This window comes from Lissotriton vulgaris, chromosome 1_1 (genome assembly GCF_964263255.1).
Source record: "Lissotriton vulgaris chromosome 1_1, aLisVul1.2, whole genome shotgun sequence".
NCBI classification, from domain to species: Eukaryota; Metazoa; Chordata; class Amphibia; order Caudata; family Salamandridae; genus Lissotriton; species Lissotriton vulgaris.
The window spans coordinates 828504721-828521889 of NC_141685.1; the positions used below are offsets into that span (position 1 = coordinate 828504721).

The 17169-nt window shown below is 45.8% G+C and overlaps 1 protein-coding gene across 1 annotated transcript in view; it reads left to right on the forward strand.

Annotated features, from left to right (window-relative positions):
• NUF2 (NUF2 component of NDC80 kinetochore complex) overlaps positions 1-17169 on the forward strand; it is a 450677-nt gene that overhangs the window by 296 nt on the left and 433212 nt on the right. The window lies entirely within an intron of this gene.

A 17169-nucleotide genomic window follows, 5' to 3' on the forward strand; every position in this document is an offset into this window, starting at 1 on the left:
GTGACCAGATGTTCGCAACGAAATCATCGGCAATGTTAATCGTTTTGGCTTGAGTTGTACATGAAAATACAAACTTGGTCTATTGGCTCACCACACTCTTTTCTTTGCCCTGCTTCACCAGCCGTCACTAGATATTCTATACTTTGTTGTCTCACTTTCAAAATCATCATATTATATGGCTACACCATTTTATATATGAGACTTGTAAACAGTACTCTTCTGTATGCTGAGCATAATAATGATCATGTTGCATACTTATTTTACGAGCTAAGCTAAACACTTCAAAAAAGGCGCACTGTGCAACGTGGCGTTCGAAAAAACACAAAACTGAACAAACGTGTAGGGGTAGTCAAATTGCCTTCATTTTAGTGTTTTAGGTCGAGACCTGCGTAGGCTGTGCTTGCGCAGTCGCAGGGAAAGATCTTATGTTTACAGTGTGGGGGCTTCAGCCCGCCCCTCTTCTCCATTGGCTGGCTTCCAAACGGAGGCCAGCCATTGGAGGAGAGGGGCGTCACTCCGTTCAAGACCCATCTTTTTGGGATTCGGGGGTGTGTTTCTAACTTTCTTTCTCTTTTCTTTCTTTCCTCTTCCCATTGGCTGGAATTTTACCTTCCAGCCAATGGAAAGAGGAGAGAAAGAAAAACATGCCCCCAATCCCAAAATGAGGCTGCGTTTCTCCGAGGCATTTCTGCATCGCCTCAGAGAAACGTGGTGGTGTCATGGCGGAGCTCGCTTGTTCAGATTAAAATGTCGGACAGTTTCTTTTTGTTTAAATGGCTCTTCCTTTTGTAATTATTCCTTACACGATTTCCTTATTTTAGTCAGGTCAGTCATATCTTAATTTGTAAAATTTAAGGATTTCTTTAATTCGCAGACATCCTAGCCTAAAATTGCTGTTCTGCTTCTTTCTCCTTTGGGCTGTGGGAAGCGAGAGTGTATCTCTTGCGTTGACTGCCTGCGTGTAGACTGGATACTGGGTGCATCTTAAAATAATAGTACAGCGGCTAGATAGGCCCTGTAATTCGCATATCTAATCTCCGCTTGAAGGTCAGAACAAGTAGGCAACTGTGAAGTGCGATAAAGTCTATTAAATAGCAGGACAAGGTGGAAAGAAGGCACGTTCTACTCATAGGGGTGGGGCTGTTTTTTGCTGAACTTGGCATCTGTCTGAAACATCGCAGTTTGCGGTTGACTAATGGAACTGCATTTAGAGCTCGCTATTGTCAGGCCATGAATGAGGGAAATCTCAGAGCTGGGTATTACACTGCAGAAAATATCTGATCTGGAGAAGGAGCTATGAGTTTCTTTTCTGCATTTAAATTCAGGTTCAGGTTTTAAAGTCTTTATTTCGATTTTTAAAAGAATCATAAAAGACAAATATTAACAAGCAATAATTAATTGGCAATAAATACACATACATTAAAAGGAATTAAACAGTTTGTAGACAATCCTGAAACAAATTTTCCTTAGGGGGAATGGGATTTACAAGTAAATTCATACAATCCAGGTTTAAACTATTGTTTTGCCCTGAGTATCCACGCCCAGCCCAGATATTTGGCTATGCACACTGTGATAATTTCTAGTGTGTTAGTTTTTAATACATAGATAGCCTCTTCTGATTTTCTTATGGGCAGGCACTGGAAAAGTGGTTTTAGCCATTTGACCCTAGGTTCATGGTATCTAGGACAAGCAGACTCAAAAAAGTAGGAAAGGCAATGCACAGCGTAATTTTAAGAGAAGGTGTAATTGATTGTTCACAATACTTTTGTGTGAATATTAAAGGTGCTCCAACTGGCGGCGTAACCGTCCGTTTACGCCAAGATTATGACTTCAAGTGTGTGTGAGCATAGAAAATGCACACATCCCAGAATTTGGGCACTCCCTCGGGTTCAAAAATGAGTTGACTCCATGTAGTTTTGTAAATTTCTTTAACAAAGATTATTTATTTTCAAAAGTTCATCACTGGATTGTTTGCATCCAATTAGTTATATGTATTTTTCCACAAAATCATCATTGCTCCGATGCATTTCGGGTTCATACCCTTTTTCAAGGAGCACTGTAAAAACAAGAACGATCTATGTTGACATCAAAGTAGTCTAACCACAAAAAGAACATATTCAAAAAGGCATTACCCAAATGAGTGAAAACACACGTGTACATTCAAAGGAGCAAAGGCTGTGCAAATGGATGTGTCAGTAACCAGGGAATATGAGGAGGCTTGAATCAGACCAGAAAACGGAAAATTGTGTCAAAAAAGACGGAATTAGTGCTCCCATAGCGGAGGGTGAAAACGTTACATAAGTGCAGGGGTAAAACGGTAAATGCTCACGTGAAAGCGGAGCTTTAATGCGGAGCTGCAGGGGGAAAGTAAAACCGGCGGTTAAATTGTCACTCGAACAACGAGTGCTGGTTAGAACCAAACATTTACTGCCGAGTCTAAGCTATTGCGCTTACCGATTTTAGGAATTGAAGGTGGGGACAAGTACAGTCTCCGGGTAGTTTGCTGCAACACGGGCGAGCCGGGCTGAAGTGAACTAATTGGATGCAAACAATCCAGTGATGAACTTTTGAAAATAAATAATCTTTGTTAAAGAAATTTACAAAACTACATGGAGTCAACTCATTTTTGAACCCGAGGGAGTGCCCAAATTCTGGGATGTGTGCATTTTCTATGCTCACACACACTTGAAGTCATAATCTTGGCGTAAACGGACGGTTACGCCGCCAGTTGGAGCACCTTTAATATTCACACAAAAGTATTGTGAACAATCAATTACACCTTCTCTTAAAATTACGCTGTGCATTGCCTTTCCTACTTTTTTGAGTCTAATTGTTGATCCGCCCATTAAGGCAATAGCACGCAATCATTATGCAATACGAAACCATTTCTAAATCCACAGAAGCAAGAGCAGACCTCCTAGCATATGGAGATGAGGAAAAAGAACGCATCTATGCACTAATTCAGGACGACGTTTCACAAGAATCCAGTACTCGCACAAGAGAACAATGTGTCAAACATCTCTTATATTTATCTAAACGGCGCATCAACCAGCAATTGCATGCAAAGACATTAGTAAAATACCACCAAGCCCTCCGCATTCCCCGTGGACTCAGAATTGCACTCAAACCGTCTTTGTGCAAGAATTCAAAAAACTTCCAAGCCAAATGGAACGCTATCTTAAACAAATGCAGTTTAGATCTCATACTGCTTATTATCGAAGAATTGTCTAACATCCTGATTGACCTTACCAATGAAATTAAAGAGGTCGAGAAAGAAATTGAGGTATTCAAAACATCAGAAGACATCACACAAATGCTTGAGGATATAAAAATCCAACTGGATAAACATACTAAGGACATCAATGATAGGAAACTAAGGAAATTCAAAAGAGATACCTTAGATTATCAATTGGACGAGGTATATACTTGGGCTGACATCTACGCCCAACGGCGTCGCAATAAACCAACAAGCCAATACACTGATACTTCCTCCTCTGGGAGTGATACTTCAAGCAGACAACCCAGGAAGACAACCTTCGATACCACCAAGGGTCAAGATCAAAACAGAACACAAACGGAAGAGAGTGCTTCAACATCTAACACAGGTCCTTTTTTAGAGAGAGGCCCCCCAGAAACCGACGACCCAGGCGAAGTAAGAGAAAAGGAACCAGAAGTTCCAAACACAAGAGGTTCCAAGAAGGACAAAAAGAAGCAGAATCGCTAGTGGTTAATATCTCTGACACTCAACTATCACAACATGAGATTGAACTCCTGCAAAAAGGCACATCCTTTATTCCGACCTCATACACTAACCAATTGGAACTAGAAACCAGTACGTTTAAATTGACGAGAAAATTAAGGTTACGACACTTCTTTGAGAACGTGATTCCACCTACCACAGATCAGAGACCGGACCAACTTTGTGGATTACGCCCTACGAGCTCATATATACCACCCACCAGTCACAAAAGCATAGACACATTCGAGACCTTAGTTAAGCAAGACCTGAGCAAAATAAACTTTAGGAAAAGAACTGGGACAAGAAATTTGACACAGAAAGACAATGACACACTTAAAAAGATTGCTAACAATAAATTGATTAAATGCACAAAAGCTGATAAAGGCGGGGCCCTCGTCGTTATGAACTCGAGTATGTATGACAGCAAAATGGATGAACACATCAATGTATCCGACACTTACATTCCATTGGAATCAAATCCTACTAGTTCATACAAAGCTGCATTGATATCAATTATCGACAAAGCTCACGATACAGGTACTATCGATGAACGTACAAAGAAATACTTACTGGTCGATTACCCAAGAAGTCCCACTATAACGTTATTACCCAAGATACATAAAAATTTAAAGGATCCGCCAATGCGGCCCATTGTATCCACCAAGGGATCCCTTCATGAGCCTGTAGGCAAGTTTCTAGATCGTTACCTTCAACCATTCGTCAAAGAATCTAAAAGTTATGTGAAAGACACCACCGAGTTCATACTCAAACTATCTGAAATCAGAATAAACCACAACGACAACCTAATTTTCTGCACTGCGGATGTGAATAGTTTATACACCTCGATTCCACACAGAGGTGGAATAGAAGCTATTGAGAAAACCCTAGCACACAGCAACATCCCAGAAGCCATGAAAGTTTTTCTGATGGAACTCATGATTTACACACTTTACCATAGTTACTTTTGTTATAATAACCACTGGTTCCAACAATCATCTGGGATGTCCATGGGCAATTGCGCGGCCCCAGCGTATGCTAACATTTACATGTCCGACTTTGAACAAAAGTACATATACGAAAATCCATCTTGGACCGAAAATTTGTTGATGTACGTAAGGTACATCGACGACTTATTCTTCATGTGGAAAGGCACCAAAACCATGTTGGAGGATGAACTGAATAACCTCAACACCAAAGACCACAGGATACAAATGACCTGGAACATTGATGACACCCAAATCAATTTCCTGGATGTTCAAATTACCAAATCTGACACTGGTTTAACTACTGACCTTTATAGAAAGCCAACGGACCGCAACAACACTTTACACTTTGCGAGCTTTCATCAACATGCGCTAAAGCGACATCTTCCATACAGCCAAATGTTGCGTGTTAAACGCATCGTATCCAATCCAGACACCTTAGTCCAACGAATTGATGAAATGAGTGTAAGATTCACATCTAGAGGATATCCACAGGAAACCACAGATGAAGCCAAGATGAAAGTATCTAGAATTGAACGCCAAACAGCGTTGAAAAAGACAACTAGAAAGGAGACAAACCGGATGGTAGTCGTCTCAAAATACTCAACACAGAGTGGAAGATACAAAAAAATCATTTTACAACATTGGAGAATCTTGGCAGCAGAACCTGACTTCAAGGATATGTTTAAAGATCCCCCGATCTTTGCATACACCAGAGCCAGCAACCTAAAGGAGATCTTGTCCAAAAAAACAACCATTTCACCAACTTTCAAAGGCACCAAACCGTGCCTTAACTGCAACAGTTGCAACAACATCATCTTAGGCAACAAAATCAACCACCCCATGAGAGGCACTACAATCAACCTGAAAGTTAACGCAACGTGTGATTCAGCCAACTTAATCTACCTCCTCAAATGCCCATGTGGCAAGACCTACATAGGTAAGACTGAGCGAAAAATTAAAGTTAGGCTAAACGAACACAAGTCTAATATTAGGACAAAGCAAACCAAGTCTAGTGTGGCAGCACACTTCATGGAACATCAACATACTGTGGCACAACTGAAATTCTTGGTTCTCGAGATGGTGGAAAAAAAAGAGGGAAGAGACAACAACAAGTACCTATTACAAAGGGAAACCTCATGGATTTACCATCTGCAATCATATAAACCTTTCGGACTCAATGACCGCATAGAGTTAAGCTGTTTTTTGTAAAGTACCCTGCTGGGTACAATATGGACACATTCACATTGTGCGAGTCCACTGAGATGATTATGTACCTTTATTATCATTATCTGTTGTAACATTTCCCATGTTTATGTTCATTTTCACGTCATACTCTTTAGTGTCATTTTCGTTATCTGCCAGTATACATGTGTACCTTCTTCACCCCTTGATCAGTTGCTCACTTATGCCCATTGTAAGCCTTTTGCAATTTGCACGTTCCAATATGGCCTCCAAAACCAACACCACTTGGTCCTTTGTTAATTTCTACACCAGACGATCCCGCGCAGCGTTTAAGTTATGCCAATTGCACTCGCGAGCCGTCACTTCAGCCCGGCTCGCCCGTGTTGCAGCAAACTACCCGGAGACTGTACTTGTCCCCACCTTCAATTCCTAAAATCGGTAAGCGCAATAGCTTAGACTCGGCAGTAAATGTTTGGTTCTAACCAGCACTCGTTGTTCGAGTGACAATTTAACCGCCGGTTTTACTTTCCCCCTGCAGCTCCGCATTAAAGCTCCGCTTTCACGTGAGCATTTACCGTTTTACCCCTGCACTTATGTAACGTTTTCACCCTCCGCTATGGGAGCACTAATTCCGTCTTTTTTGACACAATTTTCCGTTTTCTGGTCTGATTCAAGCCTCCTCATATTCCCTGGTTACTGACACATCCATTTGCACAGCCTTTGCTCCTTTGAATGTACACGTGTGTTTTCACTCATTTGGGTAATGCCTTTTTGAATATGTTCTTTTTGTGGTTAGACTACTTTGATGTCAACATAGATCGTTCTTGTTTTTACAGTGCTCCTTGAAAAAGGGTATGAACCCGAAATGCATCGGAGCAATGATGATTTTGTGGAAAAATACATATAACTAATTGGATGCAAACAATCCAGTGATGAACTTTTGAAAATAAATAATCTTTGTTAAAGAAATTTACAAAACTACATGGAGTCAACTCATTTTTGAACCCGAGGGAGTGCCCAAATTCTGGGATGTGTGCATTTTCTATGCTCACACACACTTGAAGTCATAATCTAGGACAAGCAAACAGGAAATGGCCCTCTGTTTCCTTCTGGCCTGGGCACCATTTGCATTGATCCGTAGTGTTTGGGGACCAGTTTTTCGTGAAGGTATTCAACGGCAATGTGCCCACCCGGAACTGGTGGAAGAGTTTCCTATCTAAAGATTTGGAAACCGTGTCCCAATAATGTTCACGTGTGGGGTCCAACTTAAAGCAAAGAAACCTACCAGTTAGATTAGTAGAACAGGAGGCATTTATTCTGTTCAAGCGGAGCGTGGACCAGTACAATTCTTTAAATGCCAATTTAGTAGGGAAAGTGCTAGTGGCAGGAGATGTCCAAAGGTGCTCTAAACCCATATCCATCAAGATGGATTTGACCGTTCGGAACCAGGGAATTTTTTCCGATCCACTAATTGACCTAACTTCTACTACCCCATTTGCAAATAGGATAAGGTCAGGCGAGGTCCATAGGCGCCTCCAAAAGGCAACCAGTCTGAATCTGGCCATCTCGTTAATTGGGGGACATCCTAGGTCCAAGCAAAGGGGAATCGAGGGGGACGATTGTGGCAAGCCTACCAAGTTGCGGAGGAACTTGCACTGTATTTTAAGCAGGCCCGTAAGATCCTTGTGGCCCCACAGATCTGCACCATATAGAATTGCAGGATTGATTTTTGCATCGTAAATTTTGAGAGCTGGTGTGACCCGCTTGGTAATAGATTTCCTTTGCTCGCTGAGTAAGCAGCCAGTAAGTCGAGCAAGCTTAAGATGTTGGGCATCAACTTGTGTTTTCCATTTCAGGCGACTATCTAGCATAACCCCCAAGTATGTCATATTCTCTACTTGGTCCAGTTTGACTCCTCCCATACTAACTGTACTCCGGACAGGGTGGTTCTTGGTTAGCACCATAAATTTGGTTTTCCCAACGTTCACCTTAAGGTCGCTGATGACACAGAACTCCTCAAAGCGGTCCAGGGCCCGCTGTAATCCGCTGCGTGTTCTGGAGAGGAGTAAGGTGTCATCAGCAAAGATGAGCATTGGGAAACGCTGTCCTGCCAGCATGGGGGCATCGGTTGGGGTCGATTCAAAGAATTTTACCACTTGGTCAATGAACAATAAGAAGAGAGTGGGTGCCAGTACGCAACCCTGGCGGACACCACGGGTGACTGGGAAGGGTTCTGTCACTTGGCCCTGTCCACCCCATCTTACCCTTGCAAAGTTGTCCTCATGCAATTGGATTATCAAATCGAGCAGTTCTGTTGGCATTCCTAGAGTCTTCAAGACTCCCCACATTTTTCCCCTCGGTACTAGATCGAAGGCGGACTTCAGATCGATGAACGCTGCGAAGATGGTACCGCCGCCAAGCTGCACCACCTTCCAGTAAATCAGACAGAATCTGAACACCTGGTCGATGGTGCTGGTTCCCGATCTGAAGCCCGCCTGCATTGGGGATAAAATGTCCTCCATCTCGATCCATCCTTGGACCCTGCCCAGAACCATGCGGGCGATGAGTTTTTGCATAGAGTCAATAAGACTAATCGGGCGGTAGTTACCCGGATTAGACCTATTGCCCTTTTTATAAATCGGCAGGATCTCCGCCCCTTCCAAGATTTAGGTATACCTGCACCTGCAGCTATGGAGTTTGCCACCGTGAGAATGTATGGTATCCACAGGGCGGGATTAGCTTTGAACAAGTCGGCAGGTATAAGATCCATACCTGGCGCTTTCCCTCGCGTGGTGAGATTTAGTGCGAGCTCGACCTCTCCTTCTGTGAAGGTGATAGTCTCACTTTGGGTGGTGGGGTGGGATGTCTTTTCTAAAGTACTAGGTGGCATAGAATTCACTGCACAGAACTGGGTTGCATAGAAGATCACCCATTCGTTGGGGGGCACATGGTTTGTGGGGATGCGTCCGTCCGGATCCTTCCCCCACTTGACTATTTCCCAAAATTTGATGGGGTTGTTAGACATGGAGGCTTCCAAGAGGTCGGACCAGTATTTATCCTCCCACTCCCGTTTAGCTTCCCCTTGTATTTTCCTATAGGATGACCTAGCCGCTTTCACCAAACCTATATTCCGAGACTTGACTGCTTTAACCAGGACGGTGTGTGCTTCCCTGCATTTTTTGTTGTACCATTTATGGGGGCGAGTAGGTGCTGTGTTGTTTCCCTGTCGGCAAGGTTGCGAAAGCAGAATTTTTAAGTCATCAAAACAACGATTGTGGAGATTTATAATAAGGTCAGCTTCTCTGATGTTATCCCCCGACTCTGCGTGGGTCAGCATTTTGTTATAAGTATTAGCAACCACGCTAGTAACCTTATTTCTCAATATCTCATCCCCCTCGATTTTAGACCATTTTACCCTCTTCCTGTCATTTGTTAGGTAGGTGTCCCCCGTCTGAGAGATACCGGGTTCCTCTAATCTCACAAGTCCTGGCAACTTTAGTTGCAAGGTCAAGGGATTATGGTCGCTTTCTGGGCGGGGAGTTATCTCCATATCTATCATCAGGGACCAATCTCCCACTTTCAACAGGATATAATCGATGCGGCTTCTTCTTAGCCCGTTATCAAATGTACAGTTGGCTCCCTGGTCTGATTTAGTTCGGCCATTACAGGCCCGAAAGCCACTGTTAAGACAAAAGGCCGTCCAATTCACCGCTGCCTCTGTGGCAGGTACTGGTTTGACCGACAACAGGTCGGGTATGCCCCATACTACATCCTCCACAGAACCCCAACAGTCCCCAGGGTCTAATAGGGGTTCAAAACAACAATTTAGGTCCCCAGCAAGCAGAATGACGTTGGTACTATCAAGGGCTGCCAGAACAGATTCTAGCACCTCCAACAGAGGTGGCGTACGGCCACCTGGCAGGCCTCGTGCATATATGTTAAACAGGATCAAGTCCCGATTGCCAGTCTTTCTCAGCCTAACAATGAGGAGGTCCGGGTTTAGTACACTTATCTCCGTAATACAATAGCCCAGGGATTGTTTCACCCAGATCAGTAGCCCCCCAGAGGCTCTCCCTTTAGTGTTCCCAATAGCGCTTCGAGTGGCTGGTTTATAAAAATTTACATAGCCCTGCCTAAATATTGGGTCGACAGCCCAGGTTTCCTGGAGTAGGATGATATCGTATATATCCATGAACTCGAGCCAGTCACCAGAATGGATGCGACTTTTAATCCCAGCAATGTTCCAGGACACTAGGGCAAGAGTTTCCGATGTAGGTACCATAGAGGGGGCCACCACCTCAGAAGCTACAAACGTATCCTGTCCTGTCCCAACATCCAGTCCATTTTCAGATCTCCCCGTGAAACTGTGTTCTATCAACGACAAGGAAGTTCCCCCTGCCCTTGAAAATGGTGTAACCCTTCCTTTTGGTGCTGGGACCCTTTTACACTCCTCTACCATGATTGTGAGCTGATTGGGCCCCTGACCCTGCCTCTTACCCCCTACCCCAGGGTCAGCATTTTCAGGTGTTTGAGATGGTTTATGGAGTCAATCAATGGCCTCCAGATCAGACAGGGGGCCAAAGCGGTTGAATAGTGGTGGAAAAATTGGTAAATGCGGTGTCATGGGGTAGTTCCTAGTGGTGGTTCGTCCCTGATTGGGGGCCTTCTGGGTGTGAGCCTGTCTTTGGGGATAGAAATAAGAGAGGTCTAATGTTTGGACGTCCCCCTGCCTGGCAAACCTAGCTTCTCTACAGATTGTATCCACCACCCAGGAATCCCTGAACGATATTAAAATACAGTCGCCCTCCAAATCCTTGGGGCCCTGGCCCACCCAGTCAACCCTTCTTACAAATAAGATTTCTGTTGGCGAGGATGGGGGTAGGGGTCTGTTTTTATTCAACCAAAAGATAACCTTGTTGCGCAGGTCGTCATGAGTCTCCCTTTTACCGGATGGCAGTGGGGCTACACCGGTCAGCACCATGGTATAAGGTGTTGCCTCTATAGGGATATCGACCCGAGGCGTAGGATGCCTCGGTTGTTTCCTTACCAAGGGATTAAGGGTATTTTGGTGGTTTGCTGGGGGCCTATGGGGTGGGAGGCTATGGGTGGCTGTATTAGGTTTTACCTGAGGGGGTGGTTTGGTTGATTGGCGTCTAGCAGGGGTTGATCTGTCCAGTTTATTCATAGGCTTCATCATATGAGAGCGTTGGGGCGGGGCCTTTGGTACCTTGCTTGGAGAATTTTTGTGAGCACCCCCTTTGTTAGGACTATTTATTACCGGCCCAGGTGGTTTGTGATTGTTATCAATGAGACTAGATGGAATATTAGTTGTTTTTGGGGCCGAAGGTGTGTGTGAGTGTTTAGCCAACCCGGAATCTATGTCCGATAGAGACAGTAATATGGCGGAATTCGCATTAACTACGGCCTCCAGGGAGTTTATTTTCAGTGTCATTAATCTAGTCCGCTCCAGGACGGGTGATAGGAGGTTTTTCATTAGAGCCTCTATCTTTGCCAGCAGGGAATCATCGCTGCTTAGGCATGTTGGGCATGGGTTTGAGGAACCTAAGGAGATAAGGGAGGGGCATAGGGTGTTAGTCAGTGCGTTTGTGCATTGGTTTCCGCTTGGATGGCCTGATCCCGATGCAGAATTACCAACGGGGTCTTTTAGTTTCGGCATCTTGGGTTCTCTCCCTCCCTTGTAGCTAGTGTCTTGTTTTCTTTTCCTTGAACCCTTGTCTATACCTGTGAAATCTGTATGAGCTGGATCATTAGGATCTACTTTGGGTGAGTCAGGATAAAAATTGACAGAATCGGAACTTTGTTTGGTGTTTTGGCTATCCTGGGTTTCAATTTCCCCTGTTACTTCATGGTCGTCCAGGGGATGTTTAGGAAAAAGTGTTGTGTGAGCGGGAGGATCAGTCCCCTCGCTATCCATGTGGACAATAGCTTCCGTGGTGTCTAGGTGTATACAATTAAAAGCTGCATGTGCTTGTGCAGGTGGCACAGGGCTAGGGATCTTGGCCAACCTACCTAGTGAAGAGCGTTTTCCGCTGACTAAATCAATGGAAAGACGCTTTTCCACCATTGCTATTTCCTTTTCCAGGATACCCGTGGCTCGTGTGATAAAAGCGTCTAATGGACCTGATACCACTCCTGTGGGTGTTTGAATTTGGACATTGCGTGTTTTACCAGATCTCAAAACCATAATTTCAGAGTTAACACCAACTTCTGTAATCAGACCTAGGTACGCTCTTTGTACAAGTGGGATAATAACTTAATAGTCCGCCCTGTTAGTCAGTACGAATACTCGAAAACCCAAACCCGCTCTGGGGCACAGTATCGCCTATCTTACTTGTAACACAGCAGGCCAGGGGCTAAGGGCCAGGGCCGTCCGCTGCCGTCCTCGAACGGCCTCAAACGGCCCTGTCTTTGCCCAGTCTTCGCCCCGGGCTGCGTCCCGCGCTGCGGGAGTGTTAAGCCGAGATATAGTGGGCGTGTTGGGCGGGTTGGGCGGGGGGCGGGCCGGCGGGGAGAGCGGACCGGATGGTCAGTCCGTGGTCTTCGCAGGGACTCCTGGATGTCGGAGTCCCTGCACACTCGCAGCCCACGCCTTTCCTCACACCCCTGCCTCCGCCTTCAGTGTCCAGGTGCTGTTGGTGTCAAACGCACTCCTGTGCGCAGCGGCTCCCGCGGAGCGGGAGCGGCAAGCCGTGTGGGCGGAACTGCCCTTAGAACCCTCGGAAAATAGGTGAGCCTCTGCGTGTAGTTTACAGCGTCCCCATGCATTTAAATTAGTGCAGATTAGTCTGAAGTGTGTTGCTATACGCTAGCAATGCCTTCTCGCTTTCAGTTAATGGAATATGCGCGCCAGCATCTTTTACACGTCTGAAAGACCAGTCCTTGGAGAAGCATGCATAGCTGGAAGACAAATGGCAGGAAACAGTGGGAAGTTCGTGCAACAGAAACATAGCACGATCTTCTGTCTTTTTTTCCGCAGAAACGATGCCCCATTAGCTGGGGCTTTTGGTAGGGAGTTTATCTGGGAGCATCGGATAGGGTCTCCTTATTGCTTGGAAATGGGTTTATTCTGGCGTGTGCCCGGAGAACGCAGTGTTCTCTGCTCGACTGCACTCACTTCTCCGCTCTAAAGAGGCCTTTCTAAAGAGGGGAGGGCTGCGCCCGCTCTCCCTGTTGCCAAATCCCAGAACCATGCAGCCTTTGTCGTCTTTCATCTAATTGAGTTTTCATGCTGGCTGTCGAATAGTGAGCTACCATTAAGTTAATTGACTTGCACACTGGTTAGCGACTTTCACAGTCGGGGTGTTTTGTTCTGTGGATTTGGATTAGGCTGGCTGGCTCAAAAAATGTTGATGCAATATTGAAAACGCCACAGACGAATGTTTCTAAATGTAATTATTTAACAAAAAAAATCGACAGATCGATAAATCAGAGTATGTCGACATTTTGAAGTGAAAGGGGACTGCACTCATGACTTGGAGGTAACACTGAGTTAAAGTAAAAGTGCTCGCTTTAAGTGGCGGCAGTGACAGGGCTTAAGTTACTGGAACTCTTGCATGTTAGGAGTTGCCATTCTGCTGTGTCTGCCTGCGAGAGAGCGGTCTGTTTGGAAAGCACAGACGGAAATCCGTGGTTGTCCAAAACCTCACCTGGATGGTTATTTGAGGGAATTAAATCACCAGTGGCAGCTCAGAGACGGCACAGGAGGGCACCAATTGAAGCATTGAGGTACCGGGTTTTTAGGGACCCGGCGGTGCCAGGGGGAACACCCAGAGACCTCTTGAGTTCTTCCTGTTTTGGACCACAGAAACACAGAGTCTTCTAGGTGAGTCAAGGATCGAGTTTTATTGGCTGCAACCAAGTAACAAGCGTCCTAGAAGTACAACAGCACGGTGTGTATATTCTCAGGAGACTGTTCGTTTTCACAGAACCAGCCTTCTCCTTTTATACAAAAATATCAGCTTCAGGCAAGAATTCCTAGTTTTACAGTTTGGCCATATACATATTTTCACAATAAAGAAAAAGCAGAGTCATGATGGCAAGCCCATATTTAGGTTTGTCCAGTTCGTGATAGATTACCCGGCAAGGCCCAGAACTTCCATCAGATATCGATAAACCCCTAATAAAATCAGGCACCTCCTCCTTGTAAAACAGACCATAAAGAAGAAACAGGGACAGGTGTGTGTGTGATAAGACATGGCTTGTATGCGATGAATGGTTTATGGCATGTTGAGCTTTGAGGCTAATCTCGCTCGGCCATTGGGATGGGGACTGCACGAACAGGTTTGGCTTGAGGCAGTGGAGTTAGCTCGCCCAGGTCACAGAGGAGTCAGGAAAGGTGTACGTGTCCTTTCAGATCGAATTCGGCCTTGGTCAATTGACTATGTAAGGGCAACTACAAGATGGATGCCGCTCACAAAATGGAACCCGAGGGTTCAAGACAGAAAACTACGATTTTAAGGTGATTGCATCACTCGATCATGACGCAAATGCATAGGTATAATGTCTTAATCATTACCGGTTTGCCGATACCAAATTCGTCATGATACGATGATATTTTTTTTGCACGAGTGTAGAGCTTCGGTACCACACCATGGTCGGGTCCAGAATTTTCAGTACCACAGCATGAAGTGCTATGAGCAGAGAAACCTGGAAAACATCAATTTCTTTGTCGTGGTTCGGTTACAGAACAGTACGTGCTGTGCCCGAGGCTGTTCAGCAGAGCGAAAGAAAAGAGAGTTTCTTCGTTTAGGGTGTCAAGCGGAGACCTGCACCTCGGAGGCAGCAGCCTTTGCCTCTGGGGGTGTGAAGTTGGTCCACAATATGCCAGTGTCCTTTATATCACCTGCACGGAAGTCTTGCAGATTCATAAAACCACACGCAGTCGTAAAAGGTCTCATTGTATCCACTTCAGAAGGATGACAGAATAATCAAGTCAAGGGAGATACAAAGCTAATTCCACTGTGCACAGATCTCCACAGCAGGAGCGCAAACCTGCTGAGCTATCTAATCAGCTAGAAGACATTGCAGCCCCCGTCCCCTCCCATTTCGAATGGGGCAGAGCAGGAGTGTTTGTAAGGATAAGCAAAGATGCCAGGGGAAAGGAGGGTGGTGGTGGTGGAGCGGGGGTGGGGGTGGGGGCGGGGGCAGGGGGAGCAGTGGAGAGAGGGGTAGGCACTGCATGGTATCACAGCACCCTCTGTCCTTGTTACTGACGTGCGACATCAGAAGATAACCCTCTCTCTGCCCACCTCCTGCATTGTTGTGTGTGTGTGGGGGGGAGGGTGGGGTTTTTTTGAGAGATGCATCCCAACTCCTGCCTTTAAACAGAAATAAATTGCATTTCACAACAGTAATAATGTCCCGGGTATCAGCGTCATCAGAACAGAAGTAACAATAACCACTTCAAGTGTTCTCATTTCATTGACCTGAGAAGGATGAAAGGCAGAGTCTGCTTCGAACCATTGAGGTTACAAATGACAACCATAGGCACGCGCACTGCCCTTGAGGTATATAGTTCCTAAAACTTCTTACTGGATGCCTAAGGGGCCTGAGAGCTCATAGCGCCTACCAGCGTTACGTTTGGTATTTTCAGTGTGCTGTGTTCCATGGGCAAACCTAGAGCAAAAGAGAACAAGTATTTCGGCACTGGAATACAGTTCGTTGTGAACTCCCCACCGTCACCCGCACCTCCTCATACACACAATAATACCTCCATAAACATTCTTGGTAGCCGAAAGTCGGTTCCGATGCCAGGAACAGTTTCATTTTTAACAGACAGGCTCAGTTTCAGAGTGAGTGCTGTGAAACAAACCATTACTATAGACATGTCACATGTGCTTGTAAATTAAAGGCGCTATAAGAGAGGCACCCACATTTACAGGCCTCCAGGCACCCGCACTCAATTCAGCGATGACATCACGGACTTCGTCATCCCACACGCCCTCGCCTCCGAGAACTACATTCTTCTAGGAGACCTCAACTACCACCTTGAAAACAAACTCGACAACAACACCACCACCCTTCTGGACAACCTGGCCAATCTCGGACTCAAACAACTTGTTGACACCCCCACTCACACAGCCAGACACACGCTCGACCCCATCTTCACTTCCAGCAAGCACATCTCCTTCGATCCCACTACAGCTCTCCACTGGACGGATCACAGTTGCGTTCACTTCAGCTACAAAACCACTCTGACCCACAACCGTCCACAACCTATTCCTCGGAGAAACTGGAACAAAATCACCACCGACCAACTCCTCACATCACTCAGCCAAAACCCTCCCACCCTCTCTATGGACCCAGACCAAGCGGCCACCAACCTCAAACATTGGATTACCCTCAGTGCGGACGAATCAGCACCCCTGTAAAAGCACCAGATGAAATCAGCCAGCAAAAAGGCTCCCTGGTTCAATGACGAACTTAAAAAATCCAAGAAGCTATGCCGCACCATAGAGAAGAATTGGAGAAAAAACCCAACCTCAGACAACATGGCATCCCTCAAGACAGCCACCCGCAAACACCACCAACTGATTCGATCCGCCAAGAAATCAGCATTCAAAATTCGTCTTGACAACAACACTCATAACAGCAAGGAACTCTTCAATATCATCAAAGAATTCACCAACCCCACCGCAGCAACTAACGACATCACCCCCTCCCAAGACCTCTGCAATGCGCTATCCTCCTTCTTCTACAACAAAATTGCGACATCCACAACAGCTTCGAGAACTCTCCCAGCGATCAACCCGCCCCACCCCCTTCAGATCCTACTCCTCCAACTAACAACCTCAGCGCCTGGAACCCAATCACCACTGAAGACACCATTCACCTCATGAACTCAATCCACTCTGGCTCGCATTCTGACCCCTGTCCCCACCACATCTTCAACAAAGCTGACTCCATCATCGCACCCCAACTCCGCGATGTCATCAACTGCTCTTTCAACTCCGCCACCTTTCCAGAAAGCTGGAAACACGCCAAACTCAGCGCCCTTCCGAAGAAACCCACAGCGGACCCCTCAGAACTGAAAAACTACCGACCCATATCCCTCCTCCCTTTCCCGGCAAAAGTCATCGAGAAAGCCATCAACAGCCAGTTGGCCGCCTTCCTTGAATCCAACAACTCCCTTGATCCATCTCAATCCGGGTTTCGAGCCAAACACAGCACCGAAACCGCCCTCATTGCAGCGACCGACGACATCCGAGCACTCCTGGACAACGGAGAAACAGTGGCCGTCAT